Here is a 23,315-nt window from a genome sequence, read left to right as displayed (position 1 = left end):
AACGCGCGCGGGTTTTATTCCTAGTTATTATTAAAAAGTAAATACTTAAATATAATAAATTACTTTGTGTGGTTTGGTTCAGTACGGTATGGTAGCGATACGTTGTCCGTTTATCGAAAGCAAAAACAATAAAAATAAGTAACAGTACTAATATAGATGGTGTACGGTCAGTTTCGATTCGGTTTGGTATGACAACGACATAGTATCCGTTTTCAATAAAATTTATTTCGCGATGTTGAAAAAAATAAACATGAACGCAAGTTATTAGAAAATTAACTTAATTTATGCGTAGAATATTATTATTAAACAATAAGTAAATACTTTAAAATAATAAATTACAATTCATCATCGGTTTCGGTTTGGTTTGATAAGATAACGAGTTGATATTCATTTTCAATAAAATTTATATCGCAATGTTGAAAAAATAACGTAATTACAGAGTTAGATTTTTTTTAAATAATGTACGCAAGTTATCTATAAAAAATCAAATTAAATAATGAATAAAAAATTGTTAAAATAATTAAAACAATTAGTTAAAATATATATACCTGTTCAATAAGATATTTTAGGCGGAAGGATGAATATATTGGAGTCACTTTCACCCTTTTTTGGTGATTGTAGAGGTTGTTGCAAATGCCCGATGAATATATTGGAGTCACTTTCACCCTTTTTTGGTGATTGTAGAGGTTGTTGCAAATGCCCTAAACTTCAAACTAGGGGGTTAGGTAGGTTTGGGTAATAGGTTTAGATGAGTATGAATTAGGATGAGTTTATTAAAAAATGGGTTAGGATGAGTTTATGTTAGGATGGGTTTTTGTCAAGATGGATTTGGGCATGATAGCCTAAAAATATAAATAAATATAAAAAATCAAAAAAATAAAAAAATAAAAAAACTTAAAAAATAAAAAAACTAAAACAAGTTAAAAAAATCAAAAAAAAATTAAAAATTAAAAAAACAAAAAATTAAAAAAAAACTTCAGTGCATTTTTAAGGATTGTACGTCACGATGAACTTCATTTGGTACCAGATACCGGTACCAAACCATACTGATACCATCAAGCACAAACAATAAAAAAAACAAGAAGGCAATTACAAAATAATTGTCCCCTTTCATTTGAAAGTGTAATAAGGCAGTCCCAGTTGTTATGTTGAGATGTAATATGTGAGTTAGTGCTTACAAATTAAAGCAAAACTAGGAATAACATCCGCGCGTGTTGCGGCGCGGAACATCGTAAACATCAAATGGATTAGTCCAAACGTTATGTTATGCGTTAACCGTACGAAAACACACGTTTCGATATATCCGATTGAACTTAACGTAACCTATATAAGCATTGTAATTACCTATATAAGAATTGTAATTGGATCAAACATAAAGTAAATCAAATATATCGTACAATCATAACGTATTATATGTGAGCTGATTCATACATAGAAAATGTAGCGGGTATAACGGAAAAGATGACACGTATAACCAAAAGAGATGAATTAGAGCTTTAGTATAAATGGAAAAAAAGAAAACCACAATTTGACTCCACTCGGTTACAAACAAAATTTACAAAATATCACCTAACTCGTTTTCCAAAAAAATTACGTCGAAACATACACCAACTCAAATTAAACCGAAACTTACATAAAAATATGCACATAAAAATGTTTTTTTTAAACGAAAACGTATTATATTTGACCTGACTCGTTTCCAGAAAAAGTTTATGTCGACGCGTAGAGCATATCGAATTTATACCGGCACGTACATAATAATATGCATGTGAAAAAAATAGTTTTTCTTAAGTAGAGGAGGTATAACGGTAAACTCAAAACAAATTATTAGTACAAAACTTAATAGGTCAATAACGTTTGTAAAATTGTGCCAAGTAGCACTAATGCCAAACATTGCCAGCGAACACCAACATCAGAAGAGCTTGTAAAAATAAAATAATTAAAGGGTAAAAAATAACACCGAACAAAAACATACGTAAAATTGTTAAACCACGCACGCCCGTTGCGGCGTGTTAATGCGATGAAATTAGACAGAAACGTAAAATGAATAAAAGATTAACTAAGCCGATCTAAGATTCGCGCGTTGCGACAAACTTGTCAAACGGATTAAAATAGATGCATTGCGATTGGCCTGTCAAACGGGAAAAAACAGACACAAAAACGTTGAACTTCACATGTACGTTGCTGCGTGTTGACTCGCAAAATTTAGAACAAAGTGTGAAATGAAAAACTTGTGAAAAATGAAAAGTATTGGAGACCAAAGTTGAAAATTAAAAAGTGTTGAGGTTAAATTGACTTGTTGAAAAGCTTATGGTTAAAACTAAAAAAGTTGAAGGGGTTAAAAGTGAAAAATGTAAAAAAAAAATTTGAAAAACTCCTCATCCGTATATTACAACCATATAAAACAACTAATTGTTCCTAATTTATAGTTTTTAAATTAAATGCCACACAAATTCAAATGAGAATGCAACTAGTATCATTAAGTTGGAATGCAGATTTGATGGAATATACCAATAAAAGGGAGTCATAGTTATCAATTCAAATGTAAATCTGAAATGAGCATTAAAGTGAACACCTGGTGTTAGGGTTATTTATGAGCCGAGTCGAGCTGAGTTAGGCCAAGCTCGGGTTTGACTTGATTATAAACCAAGCTGGCTCGGTTTGGGTCGGATTTGAAACCGAGCTGAAAATCTAAACTCGAGTTTGGTTTTAAACCGAGCTGGCTCGGCTCGGCTTGGTTTGACTCGATTTTAAAAATAAAAATTAATACATAGCTCTTAAAATTCAGTATTCTAAAATATTATTCAAAATTTCAAAAAAAAAAACATATTCAAAATAAGTTCAACCTAATACATTACAAGTCAAAATCACGTTCAACAACACAAAATAAGTTTTATATTTCAAGTAAATACAATATTTGTTTATTAACACGGCAATCAACCTTTAAATATGTCATAGATATCAAACTACAAGCCTAAATACATGTAAATAATAATCACTTTTTTGTATATATTAGATGTATATAAAAATAAAATATATTATAAATAAAATAATTCGAGCTAATCCGAGCCGAGCTACCAAACGAGCCAAACCGAGCCAATTTGGCTCGTCACGAGCCAAGCTAGGCTCACTTTCTAACCGAGCCGAGCCGAGCCAGCTCGGCTCACTTTCAAACCGAGCCATATCGAGCGAGCTTTTTCCGAGCTAAATCCGAGCGAGCTTTTTGAACAACCCTACCTGGTGTGCTGAACTTCAATTTCTCTATAGAACATCGATTTATGTTTACTCAACATAGATCTAAGACATGCAAGCCTTGATCGGTTCAACAGAGCTTCGCAGGAACCCTAGTTTTATTTGCTAGAAGTATAACTGGAACTGCCTTATTACCGAACCGTACGGGTACCAACAGCCAACGCCTCCAGCTGCTCGAACCCACATGTCGCCGGTCCGATCGTGTACACCAGCTTCGTCCTCTGCGTGCTCCTGAACCCGTTCTCCTTCAGCTCCGCCTCCGTCACCGCATCCACCTCGATCGAACCCACAGATACTGAAACCCCGTTTTGCTTATTTGGGCGATGGTCGGAGCAGAAGCGGTGGAATGGAGGTTGTAGGATGGTGGTGATGTGGGTGATTTGGGCGTGGGAGATGATAAAAAGAAGAATGCGCAGTTTTAGACTTCTAAGGTTTAGTTTACCCAGAAAATTCATCTTGACCCACATGTTATTTTATTATTTTTTAAAGTTACCCATCTTGACCCATTTAACAATTCTTGTTAATCCAACTTAACCCATCTACTACAAAAATAATACCCATCCTAACCAAAGTTGAATGTATGGGTTGATTTTGCCACCCCCTAGTTAAAAGTACATATAAGATGTATTTTGGGTTATAAGACATTTAAACTTCACAATCTAATTAAGTATGGTCTCAGGTAGGGGTGGTAATCATGTTGAGTTGACAGGTTACGGGCTGGCATGTCATTTGAAATTTTTTATTTGAATTTGACGGGTTGGCGTGTCATTAATTTTTTATTTGAAATTTTTTAGTCGTGTTGCTTTTAGATTTTTTAAACTTATTTCAATATTATAGGTTCAATTATGTTAACATTTTTTAGCTAATTAAATATAACGGACGGTGACAAAATCTCTTATTTAACCACAGAACTCCACAAATGCATAATTTAAGGGACTTTGGACGTTCACTGTCGGCAAACCCCTTTGAATTTGCTTTACAACTTTCATTCACATTAACCTTCATTCACATTAACCTATGATAACATTGTTTAACTTTTAAGTCTTATTTTATAGTTATATTGTGTTGACTGTAAATTTGTGTATAAACTTTTACACGTGTATCTTTTTTACATGATATATATAGTACACAAACATACTATACTATAAGCGATTATTCGTCATCAGTAAATTTGTACCTGCAATATAATTTTTCAAAATGACTAGCCTTCCGAAAGGGTAATATTATGGGCATGTTTGGCTAAGGTTATTTAAGTTAAAAAGGACTTTTAAGAAAAGGACTTATTGACTTATGACTTTTTGAAAAAGAGTTTTTAAAAAATGTGTTTGGATTAGCTTATGGGGTGGGAAAAGCCAATAAGTCAATAAGTTGTTTTTTTTTTTAAAAAAGTGTTTGGCTTAGCTTATTGATGTAAAATGACTAAAAGGGACATTCTTTCATATATGGGTGTTAAAATAAGGGGTAATTTGGTAATTTGATGTTTGAAAAGTTATAAGTTGATCAAGAAGTCACAACATGTTAACTTCTCAAAAACTCCTTTTCTTTCTTTTCAAAAAGTCATTTTAAAAAGAACTTTTATGTTTGCAAACACTAAAACTCTTTATTGGCTTTTTGATTAAGTCAATAAATCAATAAGTTGGTTGGAAAAGCTTAGCCAAACATGCCCTATGTTACACATATATTGATCGTGTAGATTAGACATTTTCTAGAAGCACACCCTTAGAGATGACCTTTATACAATATATTATAGTTACTACAAATACGTGCGATAATAAGTAAACTAAATATTTTTCCCTCGTGTTTACTACATATAAAATTTACTTGTTTACCGATAGTGTTAAAGTACAGATACTGATTCGTATCTAAACTGAAAAACATAAAAAATGATTACTGCTATAATACTAATGTTATTCGTCCGGTAACGATTCGGTACAATACGGTATTGATATTCATTGAAAAAGAATGTTTATCCCTAGTTAAGCTAAAAAACTATATTATTTTTAATACAACTTCGGTTTTGAATAACCATTTTGTTGAAAGTTAATCCTAAAACTCGTATGAGTTGAAAGTTGAAGGGCCAAAGTGAAGATTGATATAGTTATCTTTTATTAAAGTTCGATTTATTTTAGGTAATTATATTGTAATTGGTTTAGGAAAGATTTAATGTCCTGGAGAGAAAGTTTAGTAATTGGTTTAGGAAAAGTTTAGTGTCTTGAAGAGCAAGTTTAGTAGTACTATAAATAGGGGTCTAGGTTATTGTTTTTATGTGTCCCATTTCCTTGTAAGTTCGTACGATTGAATAAGAAAGAGTCGTGGGTATGTCCCCCCAATATCTCGTGTTCGTGTTTGTTGATCATATTCGTGTTTGTTGATACGACTGTTTGAACCGTCTGGGCCAACAATTGGTATCAGAGCTACGGCTCGTTACACGGCACGAAAGAACACGATAGAAAGAGAAGAAGTAGACGATTGGAGGTTAGTCGTACACATCCATAACCCGGCCATCGATTGAAGAAAAAATTATCCCAGCTTTATCCTTGTTTTGTCTCGCCGACTGCAATTAAGGAAGTCGGCAGGTATATCAAAAAATCATATGATATATCGCATGTTTTATTTACATTCTATATACATTTAAAAGGTTATGTCGGCTGACCACTCCGACATAGCCATTTGTCCTCTTATGAGTGGTCAAAATAATTTTTCGCTTTTAACCCTTAACTTTTCTAATTTACGTGTTTAGTCCTTCTATTATAATTATCATAATATACATGTTTAGTCCCTCTACTTAATAAACTTTATTCCTCATTAGTTAACTTTGCTAATATACATGTTTAGTCCCTCTACCTAATTTACGTGTTTAGTCCTTCTATTATAACTATCATAATATACATGTTTAGTCCCTCTACTTAATAAACTTTATTCCTCATTAATTAACTTTGCTAATATACATGTTTATTCCCTCTACTTTAACTTTGATGTCCTTCTACTCTAGCTTTCCTAATATACATATTTAGTTCCTCAACTTAATAAATTTGATTCCCCATTAGTTTACTTTGCTTATATACATGTTTACGTTTTCTAAATACTTTTTGTAAGACACGTATCGACATACTTTTGTTTCGGATAAAAAATCAGGTCGCCCCGCCGCGAAGCGCGGGTGCAACACCCTATTAAAAAATAAAGGTTGTTGCATTCTTTGGAACTCGTATCAGACCAAAAGAAAAAAAAAGAAAGTAGAATTTTTATGTTGTTGCCGCTAGAGAACAAGGAAAATAATCAAATATCCTTTTTAGTGGCCTTGGTTGCAAGGTATTTTGTTCGAGTTCAAATCTGGTTTAGGTATAGAAAAAATATCAGACCAAAAGAAAAAAAAGAAAGTAGAATTTTTATGTTGTTGCCGCTAGAGAACAAGGAAAATAATCAAATATCCTTTTTAGTGGCCTTGGTTGCAAGGTATTTTGTTTGAGTTCAAATCTGGTTTAGGTATAGAAAAAAAAATCAAAAGCAAAATTTGATTGCAGCAACCATGGTTGTTGTATTATAGTTAGTAGTAAGTTCAAAAGAAAAACGTAGCAACCGGTTTTTCAGGTCGAGTAGGTAATCAAGAATGTTGTTCTTGATGAATTGAAAGAAAGAAAGAAAGAAAGATGAATTGAAAGAAAGAAAGTAAGAAAGAAAGAAATGTAACAATTTTTAAAGTGTTTGGTTATTAAAGATTGGTTTCGGGAACGGGGTATCAATTCTAATTGAAAATAACAAACGAGAAAAGAAACGAAAGATAGAAAAGACACGATGGTGATTGGGGGACTACCGGTATTAACAAAATCGAACTACAAAGTATGGTCGACCAAGATGGAGGAATTTCTGAAAAACTATGGCTTCTGGGACGTTATTGAACCTACAGTCGACATAGTTGTAGATGAAAGGAAGATGTACACAACATTGGGGTATATATGTCAAACTCTGCCGGACGACATCTTGGTACAGGTAGGCATACTCATGAATGCTAAGGAACTATGGCGTACCTTGAAGATTCGATTTCTTGGAATCGATCATGTACGAAAAGACGAACAGGAAAAAGCAGCTTAAGAAGCCGCTGAGAAAGAAAGATTGGATAACATCGCTGAGAAAGAAAGATTGAATGCAATTGTTCAAGAAGAGCAGGCTTGTAAGAAAGAAGCTCAGGAAGCTGCAGAGAAAGAAGAAGCGTTTACAAGCTGTTTTGGAAAGAAAAGAAAAGGAAAGATTGAATAAAGAAAATGAAAGACTTGTTTTGAAAGAAGAAGAAGAAGAAGAAGAAGAATCTTCAGGTATGTTTTCCTAACTTAAACAACCTTGAAGATAAAGAATTTGTAAAGATCAGTGAGCAGCAGCGAAGCAAGAAACCTGCTACTGATCATGATAATGAGAGAAAAGATCTAGTACCGTATGTCAGGAAGGATGCCGCTAAGAAATCTGCACATGTAGAACCATATGTGAAAGTCAACAGTCGAGCATCTGTTGAAAAAAATTAGAACCAAATGAAAAATTCAGAAGAGTAGTCAGAAAGAAAAGCCCAACAGGGTCTGATAAAGAAAGAAAGGCTAACCCAACTACGAGTTTTGGGTTAAAATCACATGACCAAGAATGTTTGGATAAGCAAAGAAAGAAAAGAAAACAAAAGCGAGGAAAAAGAATTTATCAATTGAAAAAGTGATACAACTAATATGTGAAGATAAAAAGTTCAATAAAAGAAAGTGTTCAATAAAGTTGGAACTAAGATGAATGTTGAAGGTTTGAATGATGAGCGTGAAGAACCTGTTAAACAGGTTTGTTACAAACAAATAAAAAGAAAGAGTAAAGACGGAACAATAATAAAAATTGAAGAGTTGAGAGTGCTATTTGGGATTCAAGACCTTGGCGGTACAAAGTCAAGAAAGTTTGAGTCGAGTTTTTGGATTAAGGGGGAATGTTGAAAGTTAATCCTAAAACTCGTATGAGTTGAAAGTTGAAGGGCCAAAGTGAAGATTGATATAATTATCTTTTATTAAAGTTTGGTTTATTTTAGGTAATTATATTGTAATTGGTTTAGGAAAGATTTAATGTCTTGGAGAGAAAGTTTAGTAATTGGTTTAGGAAAGGTTTAGTGTCTTGGAGAGCAAGTTTAGTAGTACTATAAATATGAGTCTAGGTTATTGTTTTTATTTGTCCCTTTTCCTTGTAAGTTCGTATGTTCGTTTGATTGAATAAGAAAGAGTCGTGGGTTTGTCCCCCCATTATCTTGTGTTCGTGTTTGTTGATCATATTCGTGTTTGTTGATATGATTGTTTGAACCGTCTGGGCCAACACATTTTTCATTGTCGTCGGGTAATCGGAGTACGTAATTATATTTCGCTAATACAAAAAGCTTTTAATTTGAATACTACTCAGTTTTTCAAACCATTTTCATAATTTGTATATTCAAATAACATTAACAAATTTTGACCAGTTGGTCATAAAAAAAAATATGTAAACATAATGTGAAATACAAGAAAAGTTAAATATCTAGTCTTTATTGTTGTTGAGTACTCGAATTATATAAGTATATTCCGTCAAAGTTATGAATGCAAGCACGTGTAAATATTGTTTATGATATGGATGAAATCGGCACCAACAATAAAATTGAATACAAATACCGATATCGATCTTGTTCGGTCGGTAGTGGTTCGATTCGGTACAGTACCGAAAAATACTTTATTTTAAATAGAACTTTATTTTCGGTAAAACTTATATCAGAATGTTGACCAAAAAAATCAAACATAGCTTTGTATTTTTTAAGTTAACAAATACAAGTTATTAGAGAAAAATTAAATATAATAATAAATAAAATATTATAAAAAAAAATTGTGATGGAGAAGGTAATATAGTGTAGCGATGCTATAGCCTGGAAACAAAGGATGATACTTGATGTTGATTTTAAAAGCATTTTCTTGTATGGGTATTAATTGCTTGAGCATAAGCATAGATGATGATTAGGTCAAACCTAAGAAATGGTGATGGAAGTTTGTTATTATCGGATTAATTAATTATGGTATCGATATGGCATTGACATATAAAGTCATAATATGCCAACAAGGATATCAACATGTGTTTTACGTCGGTTAATAATCATAAGAATGAATATCGGTAACAGTTTTGATAGTACCATTATTGGTACAAACGTTGTTTGGTTGAAATCGACGTGATACCCATATTGTTGAGACAATATCAATTCGGCTTGTAAACACACCGACACTCGATGTAGCTTACGATATAAATATATATATATATATATATATATATATATATATACATTATTGCAAATATACCTCCGTTTGTAATTCTGATAGCACTAAAGTTGTTTGGATGGTATCAATTCAGTTCGTCAATGAAGGGAACAAAGAATATTTATATTTGATCCACTCAATTTGAATAAACTTTTATTGAAAATGTAGATAAGAATAAATAAGTTAACAACAATGTATTAAGGATTTTATAAGTTATATATTATATTATTAGAATAAAGAAAATGGTAGTTTTACATGTAAAAATCATTTTTAAATAGAAAAAAAAAACTCATTTTCACATGTTTTCTTTGGAGCTTTTTTATATAAATCTGTGTAGAAGCTGTTCAGATAAAAAAATAATTTATAAAAAAATTACCATTTTTAGACTGTTTTTATTTTTTTTATTTTTTAATAAAACAACTTCTACTTGTGTTTATAATAAGTAAAAGCTCTAAAAATATTAGGTTAAAACTAAATTTTACATATAAAAATGAAATTTTTAACATATATACATATTTTATTTTATTTCTGCTAACATATAATAGTTTTTATAGGGATAACTTTAAGGGTAAATTGCATTTTACATCCTTTAAGTTTCAGTAAAATTTTATGTGTTGTTTTTTAACTAACGAAATTACAGCGGATGCTCTTTATGTTCTAATTTTGTTTACAGGCGCTGTCCTTTCTCCCTAAAAGGATTACAAAAATAAAAGACATCCGCTGTAAAGAAATAAAAACGTAAAGGACACAATCTGTAAAGAAATTAAAACATAAGGGTCATCCGTTATAATTTCGTTAGTTAAAGAACAACGCCTGAAATTTTGTTGAAAGTTGACGTAAAATGTAATTTGTCTTATCTTATGTTCAATGTGTTTGAAAATTGGTTTTTGAAATAATAAAATACTAGTGGGATTCCTCCGCGCTATGCGGTGGGAGCTTGGTCAGTATTTGTTTGCTTTGTTACGATACCAGCACTCGCTACAGTAATAAATAAACCCAAAAATATAAAGTCGGACACTTGTGTGTAACTCAATTGTTAACAAAATTTATAGCGGAATATGGATAACCAAAAACTAATCAAATCTGTGTTTTCAATATAATACTTTTTTATTAACGAATCAAGTTTTATCAGAGAAAAATATTGTTTGAATAGACTATCGGCTAACAATTTCAAGACCAGAGAAAATTGTTTGAATAAGCTATAGACTAACAATTTCAAGACCATAATTTACCTATACTTAATCGGTTGCCTTTGCATATAATATCCTTAAGTAATTATTCAATGAATTTAATCAGTTAATAATATTTATAAAAGTTAAGAAAAAACATGTTCCATATTTCATCGGCTGCCTTCGCATATAATATCTTTTAGTAAGTATTCAATGAATTTAATATTTATCTTTTAGTAATAGTAACTATTCAATGAATTTAATATTTAGAAAATTAAAAAAAAAACATGTTACAATATTTCGTGGAGAACAATAAGCAACCTAGCCAATAACATTTTTTTAACAGAATATAATATTATGTAATATACTATAATATACTTGTAGAAAGTCATATCAATAAAACCCTACTCTACATATGCTCATATGTGCTTTTGTGGCTCTATTCTCTTCCAAATTTTTATAGTCAAATTCCTTCACTATATTGAAAGGAAAAAAAAAAAAACTTGTTATGTTACTGTAGCTCTGATTTAACATAAGTTACAGTAAACTCATGATGTTATTTATTTAATAATGTATAGAATATCTTATCAACGGTAAAAAGTCAAAGGTCAACAAATGTATAATTCAAGATGTTAATGACGTACCTAAGTGGGACTTTGGAGCTTCACGTGTCGGCAAACACTTCCAGATTTTGGATTTGCTTTACAACTTTCGTTTCCATTAACCTATGATATTTGCCACTTTAAGTAAAGTTGGTGCGTATGATTATTTATCAAGAAGATAAAGAAAGTTATACTTTCTAATTGTGGTATAATATATCTATAACACGTAACTTCTTAATTACTTCCTATTAATGCTTATGTTCCATATGATAACACGTTTGTGTATTAGCTAGAAATAAGGAGAGAATGCTAAACTACTATAAACTTTCACTTTTACAATTATTTTTTTTAGTTTAAACGGATGAAATTTACTTAAGATTGATCTAGTGGCTGATATTGAATTTGAAAACAGTTGATGTACACGTTGTCTATAGAATATATAATATAACGTTAGATTAAAAAAAAACTTTTTAAAAATATCATTTTTATTAAAATTGATATCCAAATGTTCATAAAAACTAAACAAGTCTATGTTTCTAGATTTATAAAACAATTAAGTTTTATAAGTTATTATAAATAATCTAGAGTAAATTGTCATTTTTGTCACTGAGTAGAATGTCGAAGTATAACCACGACAATCCACACCTAACATCCGACGAGTTAGGAACTTATTTGCCATTTGTTCCTTTTCATACTCAGGACAGAATTTTCTTTCTACGAGATTCTTAAATTCTTCCCAAGTTATAGCATAAGCCATATTTCTTCCTTTAGCTTGTAACATAGTGTTCCACCATTCAAGTGCTCCTTCTTTAAACAGATTTGATGCGTACATGACTTGATCATCTTTGGCACACTTACTTATTGCAATTACTGCTTCGGTTTTCTCTAACCAACGCAGTGATGCAGTTGCCCCTTCATTGCCTGCAAATTCAGTGGGTTTACAAGCAAGGAATTCTTTGAAAGTGCAACCAGGTGTTGCAGCTTTCTGTTTCTTAGGGAGGGCGTGTGCTGGGATTCATTATCATGAGTAGTATGATTATTGCCCCCGTTTATACTATTACTGAAGTTATCCTCAATAGTATGTTTACTAGGAATGATTTGCTGCGGTTCGATTGGACTTTTTACAGCAGCAACGAATGCTGGAATAGCATTGGCTATAGGGCTGTTCACGAGCCGAGTCGAACCGAGCAGACCTTTGCTCGTGCTTGGCTTGTTTACAAACCGAACCGAGCAGAGCGGCTCATTTAAAACCGAGCCTCAAATCAATCGAGCATTTTTCGAGCAATAAAAATTTCGAGCGAGCGCCGAGCGAAATTCGAGCGATTTGGACAATCGTGTTGCCCGATTTAAATTTGCTGAGAGAGAAATTGACAATGTTGGGTCTCAAGTTTTTATGTCTTTAAAAATATGCACATTTAATAGCACACTATTTTTCTTATTAATAACAATGTTGTGGCCAACGAGGCGATGATCATATTGCACAAACAATTACGTTGAGAGCAGGAAATGATCGACTTAGGGTAACGACATGAAACATTGAGGCGATGAACAAACTATCTTTTATCGGTTTAGGGTTTAACTTTTAGTTTTAATATTAATTTTTTTATTGGCGTGGTTGGGCTAGTACGTATAGATATAGTTGTAAATTTGTATATCGTTTACCAAAATCTAATAGAGTGGTACATATAAAACTATCAATTTAATTTATGTTTAAGTATATATGTATGTCTAAGTGTGTATACATATATAGGTGTGTATGTATTATGTTTAATTTATACTTGTGTATATATATATATGTGTGTGTATATACATGTTTATATATGTATGTGTATAGGTATATGTATATGTATACTAATTAAAATGATAATTCGAGCCGAACCGAGCCGAGCGGACCTTTGCTCATGCTTGGCTCGTTTACAAACCGAACCAAGCAGAGCGGCTCGTTTGCAACCGAGCGACAAATCGAACGAGCATTTTCGGAGCAGTTTTCGAACGAGCGTCGAGCGAGCGACGAGCGGCGAGCGATTTGAACGGCCCTAATTGGCTATCCCTTGAGCAACAATATTTTCAATATCTTGTCTAGTCATATATTGATCCCCTGGATGTTGTTCCGACTGATTAACTTCATTTACCGGTTCATTACCACTATTTGCCATCTGATAATATATAACAATTTTTATTAGTATTTGATAACTAGCAATTTATACACAAACAATCAGACAATTCACAATGCACGTAAAGTCAAAACTATCGATTTCTCGATTCCATTTTATATTGATTATAGTATGCATCAATACACACCAATATTTTACAACGTTTTATTCGTTATGTTACATACTAATTTCAATATTTACTTTTACTATTACACAACTATAGTTTTACCATCCTCCTATCCCTCGTCACTTGTCATCCTAAAAACGAAGTTCCCTTTCGTCATACTTCCAGGCAGTCTGTCCCCCTATCTCCCTGATTCTATTCCCTGCATCCATCAACTCTTCACCGAAATGGCGAAGTTCAGCCATATTCTCAGTGCTCATTGGTGGATTAGGTAGTGGTTCTGGATCGAATTGCGGAAGGAAGGAATAAGGGTCGTTGACAATACTTTGAAATTGCCAATCATTCGTCCACCATTCTTCCATTTCTACAGGTTGGGAGTGTACTATTGGTTCTGGGTTTGCTGGTGCAAAATTCATAGGGATTGGATTTTCGATAGGATAGGTAAAAATATTCGTATTGACAGGCTGAATAGTCTCACAGTTTGCCAATAGGATATCTATCTCTTCCTGAAAAGTTATTCTTTGGCTTTGGTTGGAGCTCTCTCCGATTTCTACCTGAGTTGGTCTAGAACCTTGCCCTACTTCCATTTCTATTTCTTGAGAATATTCCTCAAACTGTATCTCCATTTGCCTAGAATCTTTCTTAACTTCAATTTCCATCTCCGGCTGTTTACCAGTTTCTTTTGCTATTTCTAAAGGATTGTTTATTTTAGGAAGTTTTGGAGCTGGCTTTTTCCTACGTATACGATGTCCCCACACGTAATTCTTCTTTTTCTTTCGTTTTGGCTTTGTCAAAGGTGGAGCATGGAATTCTACAGGTTGGTCCACATCAGCAAAGTATCCAGTAAACTCTTGGGAAACTTCTATATTCACCGGGTAAAGATTGAGGTTCTGAAAAGCTTCAGATATCTCGCTCATGCTGTGTAGCATATATGCAAAAATGCACAAAATGCTAAGTTAAAACTTTGGAACAAAGTTTAACAAATAAACATCGAAGTTTTATTGCACACTATTTGTACAAAATAACAGGAAAGAACACACTTAGATTTATTTATTTATTTACTGGGAAATGCTATTACTAGATTTAGGGTATTTAAAGATTTGCATGTTCTGCTACTGTAGCTAGCATATACAAATTTGCCCATTTCTCATCTAGCTTGTCTTCCCAAGGTGATTTATTGATTAACTCCTGGGTTTCCTTTTTAATTCTCTTTTCCCGGATTTGCTCTTTACTTTTCTTAATAATCATACTCCTTTTTCTAGGAGAAAGCGGTTTCTCATATTGTGCTTTTCGCACAAATATTCCTTCTTCAGGGATTGTAGGGAGTTTTGAAAATTTAGTTTTGGATGAACTTCCCTCTTCGTAAACTGACCTATCTAATTTAAGATAGATATCTTGCAACTTTTGCTTACCCATACTGTAACTAACAAATAGTCAGTTTAATAAAACACATAATCACATAATAGTAATCAGGAAAAATTAAGTATCTTTTAAATACTTAATTAGCTTAACCCAGTGGCTCTGATACCACCTTATTTCTGTCACGGGCCCCGACCCGGTTTGACCCGTTTCAGGAGCCGCGGAACAGAAATCCCGTGATATTTATTTATGTGATTTTAGCAGCGGAATTTTAACATTAGGATCGTTATAAAGCTAAAAACTTTTCCCGATTATTTTATTTCACAACTCGGGATAAAACCCCGATAATTTACAATAATAAGATTTTTCTGATAAATCTTTATTTTAAAACATATTTCTTTATTTTATACTGAGCCACTATCTTAAGCTTGAAATGCTCCCTGGCACTTTTCCTGAATTACAGTAGATCACCTGAAACATGTTTGAAAAAGGTTTTGTCAGCGGGGAAATACTGAGTGAATCATTCAGTTTACTGAAAACGACACATTTGTTATAATTCACAGTATTAAGAGTTTTTACATATGTTTATTATCTACCAACTACCCACAGTATTTGTCACTCGACCGGATCTGTGACTGTGGTCATATCACCATTGGCTGCCCCAATGAATGACGTATATCACTTAATTTTAGGTTCGCCCACCTAATGTGATTAAAACTGTAGTAATGTGCACAATACCCCACATACTGGCTGTAATTTGGTGATTACATAAACTTAATCACTGTAATTATAACTTTGAAAATAATTTGGAGTATTGTAAAACAGTTGATAAAAAGAGAATGACTCACATTGCAGATTTAACACGGACAGAATATGATTTAGCCTGGTTAACCTAATTTCAATAATAATGCACACAAAACTGGGTTAGTGATCAATACAGCAGTCACGATAACTCACGAAATCAAATTCTCACAATGAACGACAAAGTGCAATACTTAAACATTCATCGATTTAACGACGAATGACAAAGTATAACCCAATGTGGGCGGCACTTAAACATTCTTTGGATATATTGATCTCGGAAAATGAATTGTAATAGCGATCGAGTGATTACCCTGTTTTGTGGCAGCAATTCGAAAGCAGTGTGTGTTTAATTGTAGTATAACGACTGTAACTCAACGTACAGACAGAAATTTTACGTCGTTTTCATTTCCAAATTCAAGTCCCAAGGTCGGCTATTTATAGCCAGAAAATAGCCTCGCTTACGGACCGTAAACCATAACCCTTACGGTCCGTAAGGGTTCGGTCTAATTTGTAGAGTAGCCTAGTCAGTGGTATAGGCTTGATGAATCAACTATTTCGAAAATTCTTAGTTTAGACAACGCAATTTAAAGATAATTATCAATTAGGGTTTTATCCCCCTGAGTTTTAGGGGCCCTGATCCTAATTCCGATTGTCCTGAAAATTTTTAGGGTTAGTGCAGAATTACTTGGGTGTCTCAATTAGGGTTTCCTTATTGACTAATTATCATTCTAATTATAAATTTTAATGAGAGTTGTTACACAAACTAACCAATGATGAAGTCGAATAGTAGTTTCGGCATGAAATCCGTAAAATGAAATAGTCATAAGTAATGATGAGTAATCTAATCGTCTTACGGATTATGATAATAGTTTGACGCTCGACAAGCTAGGTGGAGGCTTGGTAAAGAAGCAGGTCAAACGGATCGAATGCGCGGAAAGAGAGCAAAATCGGATGCAAGGTAAGAAAAGCTTACACTCATATGTAGTATACGTAGTTGTTTTATAGGCGATGAATACAACAATGGATTATGTTTGAAAAATGGGTTCCGACTTGAACCAAAATGAGTCGGAACGAATAAAAACGATCAAAACCAAGGTTAATGGTGAAAAGAGGCAAAATGGTAGTTTAGTCATGAATTGACTAAGAATTTATAAATTTTCTTAAAATTTCCTTGTAGTGTAACTAGTAAGGGAAAAAGGGATAAAAAGGGTAATTTAGTCACATGATGACTAAATGTAAGTAGAGATTAAACGAATACCCACGGCGTAAGCCAAAATTGGTTAAAAATGTAAGGAAAAGAAATAAATATAGTAAAATCCGAAATGGGTCGGACGTGTGAATGGGTAGTTAAAAACCATGCTTAGTTATAAATGTGAATGTTTGGTCATATAGGCCAAACGGGTCAAATGGTGATGATAAAACCATTTGACAATATTGACTAACGTTGCTTGTCAAGTCGTATGTTCACAGGAGTGAACCGGAGGTGGATAAGTGCGTCGCTATAAAGTAGCGGCAAATAAAAGCAAGGTATAAATCGGGTATATACGTTGACCCGAGCCAGGTACGCCTAAATGAATTTATAGTTAAAAGTATAATTTTGGTCAAATAGATAGTGATGGTCCTTCGCCGTAAAATGAAGGACATAAAATTGACCAAAAAACCCTTGGTGGGTAAATCGGGCAAACGACCCTTAGAGGTTGTTTAGGAACTTGTATTATGATTATGTAGTCCTTGATATGTATAAAAAAATTTAATTATAGGTAATGACATTCATGGGTCGAACGTCTAAAAACGGGTCTTATGCGTAAGATGACTAACCGAAAGGTAGAAATTGGGATTATGGGTTCCTTATGTTAAATCCACCACAAAAATGTTGTGGTGGAATAAAATTAGTTGTTTAGTATAGGAATAAAAGGTGCAAAGTGAAAGGAGCGAGTTTAATGTTTAAATGCTCAAAAGTCCCCTAAACGGGTCAAAATAGACTAAGAAGTAAATTATGGGTTAAATGCTTGGATAGATACAAATGAATCGGTGAATGTAAACGCCTACATAAACTTTGTGATGGGAGAGAAAACGCTAAGGTTTGACAAGCCCGAGATTGGGTAAAACATGTAGTGACTATTGGTATAAACATGTAGGGTAACATAAAAACCAAACGGGTCGAATAATTATAAAAATGATTTATAAGCCATTAACTTATAAATCGGATTTTATGTGAACTAAGATGGTAAACGGATCCGTATTTAAATTACGGACGCGTAGGAAAAAGAATTAAGCAAATCGGATAAGTCGAATAAAAGTTATGGCATTTGGAAGTTGAGTTTTGGTTAAAAACTCATAGCTGGGCATCTGCAGCAACCAAGAAACAACATTCTGTCGAAATTGGGTCTTGGCGTCGCGCGACAGCCAAGGGGTGTTACCGTCGCGGCGTGCGACGGGGGTAAAATCCGCAGATTTTGTTATTTTGTTTATTTGACTCAACGAACTTGATAAAACTTGCTATAAAATTTTCAAAACTAACGTTTGCATTGGTTTTGATTATAGGTGAATGATATCGGCTTTCCGGATGAAGATCAAGCGTCTAACAATAACCGAACACATGATAATGAAGCTTCCGCATTTGATCTTGTTATCTACTACTTCTAATAAAGCAAAACCAACTTATGCCACATGGCATTTGTTTAAACCATTACTTGCTAGTGGCATTCTTATACTTCCTCATGAAAACCTTTGAGCGCCAAAAGCATAGAAGCGGACTTCGTTCTTTTGTCTTCACTCGCTAAATCAATCAATCCCTATTGAATCGGAGTTACTTTTTGATTCTCACATTTGATTGAGGGTTGTTACAATCGAAAACCCTAAATCCAGTCTTTCCTTTCATCCTTTGCCTCCCAATTGAAAGAACCCTAGATCTGATCTCTGTACCTGGTAAGTTTTGTTCTATGGTGTAATCGCAGCCAGTAGTATCCTCTAAATCCCCTAAATGATACCCAATTAGGGTTTTAAATTCTGTGATTAAACTTTCTATTGATGTTACTATTGTTCGATCTATGATTGAAACATGTTATGATCAATCAACATTTACCCATCTGTGCTTATGTCATCTTCCTCAAGATCTACATATATAATGAGAACGATACTTTGTCTTTTTTGTTTGAAGCATTTTATGGATCATAAACAAAATAAATTGATAATTAATTTTGTTTGAACACCATTTATTCTATGTATTTTGTTAATCTAATCCCAATTTTTTTGTCCTCCATTGATCGTCGCCTCCAGTTACAGGTTTCTGGTATGTGGTCGCGGAAGAAGAAATCTCAACCGATCATCTTCTCAACGCCGAGCACCACTCCAGTTTGTTCAAAACAAAGTTTGAATAAGGCCCCGATTCTTCCGACTGGTTATTCGTATTTTTATTAAAAATTAGGTATGTTTATTGATCGATTTTATGTTTTTTAATTATTTGTATTTGTATTTTTGTAGGATCGTTGTTTGACCCGACTGAGTCGATTAGAAGAGCTTTAAATCCAGTTCAAAGGCGGTATCAGAGAACTAGACGCGTAAACAGCTTGATACTCTAATATCTGTCACTTATATTGCATTTAACAACGTTTACAACCTGGACAGATTTTGGCAGCACTTCGTTACACTTCCGAAGGTCGCGATGCCAAATGAATCAACAAAGCACCTATATATACTACACAGGGTTTCGCTTATATGGACAGTCCATATGAGCGAAACTGTTGTTATGGTTTCGCTTATATGGACATGTCCATATGAGCGAAACTACATCCTTAAATTCTCAATTTCGTTTCTCGAACCTCGTGCACTGGATATCCTATTCTATCCTATTCTAATACATGATACAAGACGAAGTCAATAGACGTAATGCACTAACAATTTTGGTTGATTTATTTTAGATATTATGATTGATTAATTAATGTGTGGGGGATGTTGTTGAAGGGTTCGTGTGGATCGTGCTGATGTAGAAAAAAAAAACGAAATTCAGTTCGGCTTCTAGCTAGCTGTCTCAAATTAAGGCGCTTCAAAAAAACAACTGAACCGATTATGTGTTAAGTTCTCAGTTTGGTTCGGTATCGAAAACACCATTTCTTTTATTTATTGTAAAAAATCATTACTGATTTATTGGATGCAAATTATCTTTCACGATGCACGCAACTCTTCTTTTTTGTAATGTGAGGCTAATTCGATACATAAAATACAAGCCACTCACTAATTTGTTACAAATTTGATTATGGAAGTAGTATATGTACATACTCTTTTAATAATATGTAAACTTTTAATGTAACAAGGAGCATCTGGTTGAAATCAGCCTTCTTGAGGTTTATACAGTTCAAACCTTAGTTTACAGTTTAAAATTCCAAGTTTACAGTTCGACTGAAGTTTTGGAACTAGAACATATGTGTAAACCTCCCATTGAACTTGCTGTTTAACCTTTGGTATATACTTAACTTTTTATGGAATATGTATTATTTATGTGTGTTCATAAACCATCTTTTGTTACTCAACATTGACTAACATGGCCTGATAGCATAATAAACTATAGACATACATCAACGCGCCGCACAATCTAGTGGTTCGTGTCATGGATATGAAATTTTGAAATAGTTTTTATCCGGCTTAAAATAAGATTGTAGCTCTTAAAAACGAGAGAATGAACGAAAGGAAACTGGAACCTTGAGGTGAAAGTGAGTTTAGAATTTGAGTGCATAACGTATAGTTATCATATGTATATAAGTTATAATCTCTTGCAGTTCTTATGAGACAAGCAAAGAAGAATAATATAGCTATATACAAAAAGTTCACTCAAAGAAAAAAGAATATAAGAGATTACTCAGTGATATTAACTGCTTGACTCAATATATATATTGTTCTGCATATATACCTTCTCTATATGTGTATTTACATTTTTCTTATTGTTTGCAGGCCTTCGAAAGGTTTACAACAAGGCCTATGATGGGTAGAAAAGAGTTGCTCAAGATTACTCTTAGAAAAGCTGCTCATGGATGGAAGCTGATTGTTGATCTTCGTCTGACCGGTAATCTTCACTTTTAACCTGCAAAACGGCATTAAGATACCAAATTTAAGTAAACAAACATGGTTTCATCATGTTTGACTTGAGTATGCACTTTTTGTTTATCTCAGAAGAAGAGGGTAAATGGTTGTGACTGTATATTGATGAACCTGCTTACACTGATCTTCACTGGGTAATTTCTATATCTCTTCTTAAACTGTATTATTCCAATTAGAATAGATTGTGCGTTGTGGTGTATTAGTGGCGTTTACTGTTTACCGGTTGTTGGTAGTTCGATTTTTAGGAAATGTTCATCCCGGCTATTGAAGGACAAGGCACTGAAGAATTGAAGAAGTGAAAAAGAAATGGTTGCTATTGGCTCAAAAAATGCAAATTATTTGTTGTTATGCACAAATTGAACTTGGTCATGTATCCAATGTGCAAGGTCTAGAAATAACCGCAATATTTGATCCCCAAACAGATGAGTTTGTTGTTCACAGTCCTACTCTAACACAATCAAGATACCATATTCTGTCACTGCCCATTTTGACTCCAACTCAATCAAAACAAGTTTTGTAATGCATTTGGCCTTCTTTAGGTGCGCTTGAAATTCTTAGTAAATTTTTATTGTGTTTTCTGATGTTTGTAACTTGATTATCTTGATTGAATGATAAATAAAGTTATCCATGTTTAATGATAATAAAAATCATTTTATTTTGTAAGATCATGTATGATATTTTAGTTTTTCTATATTTCTATGTCATGTTATACTCAAATCTTCTCTATACGGGTGTTTTAATAAATTTATAGAGTTAGAAAAACCCAATTTTTTATGCCAAAGAAATTGATTTTCTTTACTTTTCCCAGTAACTGATTTTGGTCTAAAGGATATCGTGCCTTACATCCAGATTCATCAGGTATGCTATTTATTTTTAAATATATCTTTTATTCTTGATTCAAATATTGATATTATTCGATTATCATTATGCGGCGTTAGTATTTTCAGGCCCAAGAAGCTATTGATTATGGGGTTGTTGATAAATTAGTTAGCTCAAGAAAGAAAGCGTATGAGAAACGGATATGATAAATTGTGGCGCATCAATCTTAGCCGCCATCCGTAGTGGACATTCAACATAGGTTTAGGTGAATCTCCTCTTAGAACCCAACATTTCATCTTTATATGTTTTGTGAATAATATTTTTAACCAAAAATATATAATCTTAATAACTTATTTAGCAGGTACAACATTTCTTCTGTGTTTTTTATAGAGTCAAGAATTCTAGAAATCTTGGTTCGTGGACAAGAATTATTAACTGCAGCAGAAGCAGGAAAAATTTATAGGCAGTGGAAGCAGACCATGTTACCTCAACTGTCTAATGCAGGCCACACATCATTGTGACTTGGGGCAGGGTAACTTTAGTGTCATAAGGTAGATCTCCTTTTATTACATATTTGTTTGTTATTGACAGATGGCGTAATGGCATTGTATTGGTCAACTTATAGCGAGTGGGTTTCAATTGATTGATAAATATTGTGACGAAGTAGTACGTTTTTAGGATATTAGACTGCATATATGTTAAAATTACTATAGGTAAGTTGTTTTATGATATATTATTATATAATTTATGGATAACACAATTGAAGCTGTTATCTGCATTTGTTTTTTTTCCCTGTTGATGATGTCAAGAGTTGGTGGATATGGGGATATTGGTCATCTCCCATGATATATGCATTGAATGGAATAGTATTAAATGAGTTTTTTTCTCACGATTGGAGAACCTAAGTCACACAATTTTTTTTTAATGGGGGGTTGGATTACGGGTGATACAAATTGGCTAGGGTCGGGTCAAACCAAACATTAGATCCCACAAAGATGGCTCAGTATCATCACCTACTAAACATTGCATAAATGACATCATAAGGAGGAGAGTATTATGATGTTAGAGCTGCCGAAACACCCCTTAGATTGTTTAAAAGCTAACCCTAGATTAGGTAAATAAGTGATTAGTCATTACAATCAGTTTATAGGATTAACTTTTTTCTGATTATTTTAAACCTTAATTTTTGCAGGCAACTGAAACAATTTAACAAATCACTTGCTTTAGATAAGGATTTTACGTACTTTGATTAGGCTACAGCTGAGGCTAATCCCATTAAAAGAGATCCTGAATGATGATGACAATGTCGGCTTCATAACTAGAAGGAACATAAATATGATGGTAATGCAAAATCACATGGTGTTGAAATGGGGTTGAATAGCAAAAAGTCAAAAGTAGTGAATAGCCATAAGCATAAAATAGTGGTTGTTGTTGTTGATGTTCAAAGTGATTTTGGCAATGATGTGACATCAACCATCAAGTCGAAGAACAGAACTTCCAAACCTGTTCATGTAGCTGCAGGTATAGAACAGGGTTCTACAAGTATGGAATGAGATTGATGCTGAGAATCGTGCTCGGTTGGAAAATATGTCTGCTGATGAGATTACGGATGCTCGGGATGAGATAATGAAGAATATGAACCTTGAATTAATAAA

The 23,315-nt window shown here is 33.2% G+C and overlaps 1 pseudogene; it reads left to right on the top strand.

The window, feature by feature from the left end:
- Positions 1–8,012: 8,012 nt before the first annotated feature.
- Positions 8,013–21,361, top strand: LOC110893026 (annotated as a pseudogene).
- Positions 21,362–23,315: the final 1,954 nt, after the last annotated feature.

The sequence above is a fragment of the Helianthus annuus genome, chromosome 12 (genome assembly GCF_002127325.2).
Source record: "Helianthus annuus cultivar XRQ/B chromosome 12, HanXRQr2.0-SUNRISE, whole genome shotgun sequence".
Taxonomy (NCBI): Eukaryota; Viridiplantae; Streptophyta; class Magnoliopsida; order Asterales; family Asteraceae; genus Helianthus; species Helianthus annuus.
This window is presented reverse-complemented; position numbering and strand designations above follow the sequence as displayed.